Genomic DNA, 7,927 nt, shown 5'->3' on the forward strand with positions numbered 1-7,927 from the left:
TGTGTGTGTGTGTGTGTGTGTGTGTGTGTGTGTGTGTGTGTGTGTGTGTGTGTGTGTGTGTGTTTACATCTGAGATCAAATTTGCTGAAGTGAAAAACCCCCTGTTGTGAAAAATGTGTTGTTGCATACATGATTTCGTTGTAGAGGAGTTTCACTGTATATGACTCTACATATTGGGTTTTTCCCATGGAAAAAAGTAACCAAGTGTTCAGTGCTGTATTTTCAGATGTCACTGAGCGGGAATTGATCCAACTCTGCCTGCCCCCAAAGCCTGCGAGTTTACCACTAGACTACCAGTGACTGTGAATGACAGGGCATTTCCGTCATATATCACACAACGTAATGGGGTTTTCCCAAAGAAAAAATTTACTAAGTGTTTTGAATTTTATTTTCACACGATACTGGCAGGTTTTGAACCCGCACTGCATGCAACGGAAGCCAGCAAGTTTACCACTACACTATCAATGACTGTGAATAGCAGAGCGCTTTGGTCATACATGATGCGACCTATCGGGGGTTTCCCAAAGAAAAAGTAACTAAGTGTGTGAAATTTTATTTTCACACGTCACTGAGTGGGTTTTGAACCTGTGCTGCCTGCACGGAAACCCTGCGATTTTACCATTACACTACCAGTAACTGTGAAAGGCAGTGCACTTTGGTCAAACAGGATGCAACCTATAGGGTGTTTCCAAAGAAAAAGTAACTGTTTGAAATTTTATTTTCACACGTCACTGAGCAGGTTTTGAACCATCACTGCCTGCATTGAAAGCAAGCAAGTTTACCACTACAAAACCAGTGACTGTTACTGGCAGCGCACTTTAGTCATATATGACGCCACATATTGGGGTTTTCCCATGGAAAAAAGTAACCAAGTGTTCGGTACCGTATTTGCACATGTCACTGACCAGGAATTGATCCAACTCTGAGTGCCCCCAAAGCCTGCGAGTTTACCACTAGACTACCAGTAACTGTGAATGGCAGCGCATTTCCGTCATATATGACACAACGTAATGGGGTTTTCCCAAACAAAAAGTGTTTGAAAGGTTGAGCAGGTTTTGAACCCGCGCTGCCTGCATCGGAAGGCAGCAAGTTTACCACTACACTACCAGTGACTGTGAATTGCAGTGCGCTTTGGTCATACATGATGCAACTTATCAGGGGTTTCTCAAAGAAAAAGTAACTAGGTAACATTTTATTTTCACACGTCACTGAGTGTGTTTTGAACCCGTGCTGCCTTCATGCAAACACTGCAATTTTACCACAACACTACCAGTAACTGTTAATGGCAGCGCACTTTGGTCATACAGGATGCAACCTATCGGGGGTTTCCCAAAGAAGTCACTAAGTGTTTGAAATTTTATTTTCACACGTCACTGAGCGGGTTTTGAACCAGCACTGCCTCCATCAAAAGACAGCTAGTTTACCACTACACAACCAGCGACTATGACAGGCAAGGCACTTTAGTCATATATGACGCAACATATTGGGCTTTTCCCATCGAAAAAAGTAACCAAGTGTTTGGTGTTGTATTTTCAAATGTCACTGAGCAGGTTTTGAATCGGTGCTGCCTGCACTGAAAGCCAGCGGGTTCACCACGACACGACCAGTGACTGTGACCGCCAGGGGATTTCAGTCATATATGACGCTACATATTGGGGTTTTCCCATGGAAAGAATTTACCAAGTGTTTGGTGTTGTATTTTCACACATCACTAAGCGGGTTTTGAACCATCACTAGTGATGTGCTCCACGGGTCGTATCCCTGAAGCTAGTGCCGAGTAATCTAGATGAGTGGTTCATGAATGGGGAGTCGAAGCGCGTGTTGATGACGTCAGTGGTGACGTTTGAAGCCCCCCGAAGGGGGTGTACTACGTGACTGATTCAGGAAATGATACGATAGGTTCGAGTGTTGTTCGAAATAAAAGCGGCAAAGAAACGCTATGGATTCCCCTTCATACCAACTTGCTATCACATATCTATGCACCCCTGCTTCATCAGTACCATGTGAAAGAGTTTGTTCAAAAGCAGGTGAAATTCTCTGCAAAAAAAGAAACGCCTGAGTCCAAAAACTGGGTAAAATATTGTTTTTAAATAAAAACGAATAAGCATTTTACTTTACCTCCTTATTTCACATTTTCACTTGTTGCAAAAGCACAAACACAGACAAAGTAACACAGAACAATTCATGTAAAAACATTCCTCAAATACATATTATTATGTGTTCAGAGCATGATTTACACCCCACCATTTTATTGCATGCACCAAGCATGTTATACATTTTCCTGTCCAGATGATGGCGTAGTCGAGGAAATGATTCATCTTGAAGCCCCGAAGCGTGTGTGAAGTATTTCCCTGCAGGGCTTCACTGCTTTATGGGGCTTCATTTTGCCATCACTACCAATAGGTGTCAAATTATTGCAATACCTGGTAAAATGCAAAAAAAAAATAAAAATAGAAAATCACACTGCAGTCATGACTTACCATCCAACAACAGAAAATATCTATTTAAATACACACATTAAAGTCCACGTGTGGGTTCGAGGTACTAAATTACACTTTTTTTGTGTTTTTTTGTGTTCAGAAATTTAAAAAATCCATCAAATATCACAAATTTATACTCACAGGCTGGGCATTTTGTGTTACTGCTGATTTTTCGAGGGTAAAAAGAATCAATATGATCTTCTTTCAGAATGTTGCAATGACAGACTGTGACCACCAGACAGCACTGATCAACTTTTGCCTTGCCCGTCCCAATGGGGCTCTCTTGTGGGGTAATAAATAATATGGTACCCTTTCAGCAGGTGGCAGTGACTAACTCTGACCAACAAAGGGCAGCTGTTGCAGCTTGCCGTACACGGCCAAAGGGGGCTCTCGCATTTCAGAGCCAAGAAGAGCCATACACAATGTGGGAACAGAGGTGAAGAGCAAACGTTGTGAAGTGTAATGTTTTTTTGTGTTCAGTAATCAAAAAATCCATCAAATGTCATAAAATTGTCTTCACACGGTGGCCATTTTGTGTTACTGCTGATTTTTCGAGTGTAATCAGAAATTGTATGGTATTCTTTCAGACGGTTGCAATGACAAACTATCACCAGCAGACGGAAGTCATCGACTTTTGCCTTGCACGTCCAAGTGATGCTCTCCTGTCGGGTATGAAGAAAGAAAATTGTATTCTTTCAGAAGGTGACAGTGACTAACTCTGACGAGCAGAGGGAAGGTATCGACGCTTGCTGTGCACGGCCAAAGAGGGCTCTCGTATTTGAGAGTGAAGAAGAGCCATCCGCAAGGTGGAAACAGCGGTGAAGAACAACCGTTGCGAATTCATTCTAACATACTTTGTGTTCAGAAATCTAAAAAAAATCCATCAAATGTCACAAAATTATCTTCACTGGGTGGCCATTTTGTCGTATTGCTAATTTTTCGAGTGTAATAAGAAATATTATGGTATTTTTCAGAAGGTTGCAATGACAAACTATGACCAGCAGAGGGATTGACGCACTTCTACCATGCACGTCCCAATGGGGCTCTTCTCGCAATTGACAGTGAAGATCCAAAAGCAGGTGGAAACAGCGGCGAAGAACGACCGTTGTGCACGAATTATCACATTTTTTAAGATCAGAAATTAAAAAAAAACGATCCACCAAATGTCACAAAATTATCTTCACAGGGTGGCCATTTTGTGTTACTGTTGATTAACAGGCACACCAGTGCCTTCAACACCATCCAGGCCAACCTACTGGAGGACAAGGTACGGAACGTCGGAGTGGACCTACACCTCACATCATCGATTAAAGATTACCTCACAAACTGGCCGCAGTATGTGAGGGCACAAAGCTGTGAGTCGGACAGGCTTCTCTGCAGCACTGGGGCGCCGCAGAGGACCTTCCTGGCTCCATTCCTGTTCACCCCCTACATGTCGGACTTCAGGCACATCACTCCAACCTGCCACCTTCAGAAGTTCTCTGACGACTCTGCGATTGTGGGCCTCATTACAGAGGGAGATGATCGGGAGTACAAGAGACTGACGAAGGACTTTGTGGACTGGTGCCAGCAGAATCACCTCCAGATCAACCCTGGGAAAACTAAGTAGTTGGTTGTGGATTTCTGCAGGAAACAGTCCTCACCTGCACTGATGAACATCCAGGGTACGGAGATAGAGAGGGTGACCTCCTACAAGTACCTGGGTGTTTTCTAAACAATAAACTCGATTGGTCAAACAACACGGACGCCCTGATTAGGAAGGGACGGAGCCGACTCTCCCTACTCAGGAAATTGAGGTCTTTTGGGGTTAAGGGGTCACTCCTTAAGACCTTCTATAATGTAACCATTGTAAATAGCACAGCCACCTTACGCTGTGTTTTCTATGCTATTGCTAATTTATGATATTTATTCTACAACTATATTGCTAATGCTTTATTTTATATTGCACTTACATTGAACTGTGTACAGTTCTTTTCTGAAACATTTATTTTGTGCAATAAAACACTTTATTTTTTCTCCCCCCAATTTCGCTGCTGTAGACTGCAAATTTCCCCAGCGTGGTACAAAGGTTATCTTATCTTATTTTTCGAGGGTAATAGGAAATAGTATGTTCTTCTTTTTTATTGTTTATTGAACATATAAAATACACAACACAGTAATATATTGACAGAAAGTGAAGGTAAGTAAAATTGTAAGAAAGGAAAAGAAACCAGTCATCATACAGCACAATTATATGTTCAAAGCAGTAGGAAGAAGTAAAAAACTAGTCCTGACCCTTGTTTTGTAGTAATACATAAATTGATAATTTTTCAATCAGAAAAGAAAAGGAAAAAGTCTGCATTTCAACAAATGCTTTAAAGGTCACTGAGCAGATTTTGAACACTCACTGCCCACACCGAAAGCCAGCTAATTTACCACTACACTGCCAGTGACTGGGACTGGCAAGCCACTTTACTCATATATGACGCGACATATTGCGGTTTTCCCATGGAAAAGTGTAACCAACTGTTTGGTGCTGTATTTTCACACATCAATGAGGGGTTTTGAACTGGCGCTGCATGCACCAAAAGCCAGCGAGTTTACCACTACACTACCAGTGACTATGAATGGCAGGGCTTTCAGTCATATATGACGCAACATAATGGGGTTTTACACTACCAGTGACTGTGAATGGCAGTGCACTTTGGTCATACAGGATGCAACCTGTAGGGGTTTCCCAAAGAAAACGTAACTAAGTGTGTGAAATCTTATTTTCACATGTCACTCAGCGGGCTTTGAACCAGCACTGCCTCCATCAAAAGCCAGCTAGTTTACCACTACACTATCAGTGACTGTGACTGGCAAGGCACTTTAGTCATATATGACGTGACATATTGGGGTTTTCCCATGGAAAAACGCAACCAAGTGTTTGGTGTTGTATTTGCACATGTCACTGAGCAGGTTTTGAACCAGCACTACCTCCATGGAAAGCCGGATATTGAACCAACTCTGACTGCCCCAAAAGCCGGCGAGTTTACCACTAGACTACCAGTGACTCTGAATGGCAGGGCATTTCGATCATATATGACGCAACATAATGGGCTTTTCCCAAAGAAAAAATTAATTACGTGTTTAAAATTTTATTTTCACACGACACTGAGCAGGTTTTGAACCTGTGCTGACTGCACTGAAAGCCTGCGGTTTTACGACTATAATACCAGTGACTGTGACAGGCAAGGCACTTTAGTCATATATGACGCGACATATTGGGGTTTTCCTATCGAAAAAAGTAACCAAGTGTTTGGTGCTGTATTTTCACACGTCACTGAGCGGGTTTTGAACCATAACTGCCTCCATCGAAAGCCTGCTAGTTTACCACTACACTATCAGTTAGTGATGGCAAAATGAAGCCCCATAAAGCAGTGAAGCCCTGTAGGGAAATACTTCACGCTTCGGGGCTTCAAGATGAATCATTTCCTCGACTACGCCATCATCTGGACAGGAAAATGTATAACATGCTTGGTGCATGCAATAAAATGGTGGGGTGAAAATCATGCTCTGAACACATAATAATATGTATTTGAGGAGTGTTTTTACATGAATTGTTCTGTGTTACTTTGTCTGTGTTTGTGCTTTTGCAACAAGTGAAAATGTGAAATAAGGAGGTAAAATAAAATGCTTATTTGTTTTTATTTAAAAACAATATTGTACACAGTTTTTGGACTCAAGCGTTTCTTTTTTTGCAGAGAATTTCACCTGCTTTTGAACAAACTCTTTCACATGGTACTGATGAAGCAGGGGTGCATTGATATGTGATAGCAAGTTGGTATGAAGGGGAATCCATAGCGTTTCTTTGCCGCTTTTATTTCGAACAACACTCGAACCTATCGTATCATTTCCTGAATCAGTCACGTAGTACACCCACTTCGGGGGGCTTCAAACGTCACCACTGACGTCATCAACACGCGCTTCGACTCCCCATTCATGAACCACTCATCTAGATTACTGGGCACTAGCTTCAGGGATACGACCCGTGGAGCACATCACTACTATCAGTGACTGTGACTGCCAAGGCACTTTAGCCATAAATGATGCAACATAATGGGTTTTCCAATGGAAAAAAAGTAACCAAGTGTTTGGTGCTGTATTGTCACACATCACTGAGTGGGATTTGAACTGGCGGCGCATGCACAGAAAGCCAGCGAGTTTACCACTACACTACCAGTCACTGCAAATGGCAGAGCATTTTGGACATATATGACTCGACTTATTTGGGTTTTCCCATGGAAAACAATAACCAAGAGTTTGGTGCTGAATTTTCACAAGTAACCGAGCGGGTTTTGAACTGGCGCTGCATGCACCGAAAGCCAGCAAGTGTACCACTACACTACCAGTGATTGTGACTGGTAAGGCACTTTGGTCATACATGACGCTACATATTGGGGTTTTCCCATGGAAAACAGTAACCAAGTATTTGGTGCTGTATTTGCACATGTCACTGACTGGGAGTTGATCCAACTCTGACTGCCCCCAAAGCAGGCGAGTTTACCTCGAGACGACCAGTGACTGTGAATGGTAGGGCATTTCGGTCATACATGATACAACATAATGGGGTTTTCCCAAAAAGAAAAAATTAACTAAGTGTTTGAAAAAAATTTTTCACACAACACTGAGCAGGTTTTGAACCCGCACTGCCTGCACCGAAAGAGGGCGAGTTTAACACTACACTACCAGTGACTGTGACTGGCAAGGCACTTTAATCATATATGACGTGACATATTGTGGTTTTCCCATGGAAAAATGTAACTCAGTGTTTGGTGCTGTATTTTCACACATCAATGAGTGGGTTTTGAACTGGCGCTGCATGCACCAAAAGCCAGCGAGTTTACCACACTACACTACCAGTGACTGTGACAGATAAGGCACTTTAGTCATATCCTGTATGACGCGAGATATTGGGGTTTTCCCATCGAAAAAAAGTAATCAAGTGTTTGGTGCTGTATTGTCAAATGTCACTGAGCGGGTTTTGAACCGGTGCTACCTGCACTGAAAGCCAGCAGGTTCACCACGACACTACCAGTGACTGTGACTGGTAGGGCACTTTGGTCATATATGATGCTACATATTGGGGTTTTCCCATGGAAAAAATTAAGCAAGTGTTTGGTGCCTTATTTTCACACATTACTGAGTGGGGTTTGAACTGGCGCTGCATGCACTGAAAGCCAGCGAGTTTACCGCTACACTAGCAGTGACTGTGACTGGCAAGGCACTAATGTCATATATGACGCTACATATTGGGGTTTTCCCATGGAAAAAAACTAACCAAGTGTTTGGTGCTGTATTTTAACATGACACTGAGCGGGTTTTGAACCATAACTGCCTGCATCGAAAGCCAGAAAGTTTACCACTACACTAGCAGTGACTGTGACTGGCAAGGCACTTATGTCATATATGATGCTACATATTGG

This window comes from Hippocampus comes, unplaced genomic scaffold, assembly GCF_001891065.2.
Source record: "Hippocampus comes isolate QL1 unplaced genomic scaffold, H_comes_QL1_v1.1 scaffold191, whole genome shotgun sequence".
NCBI lineage: Eukaryota > Metazoa > Chordata > Actinopteri > Syngnathiformes > Syngnathidae > Hippocampus > Hippocampus comes.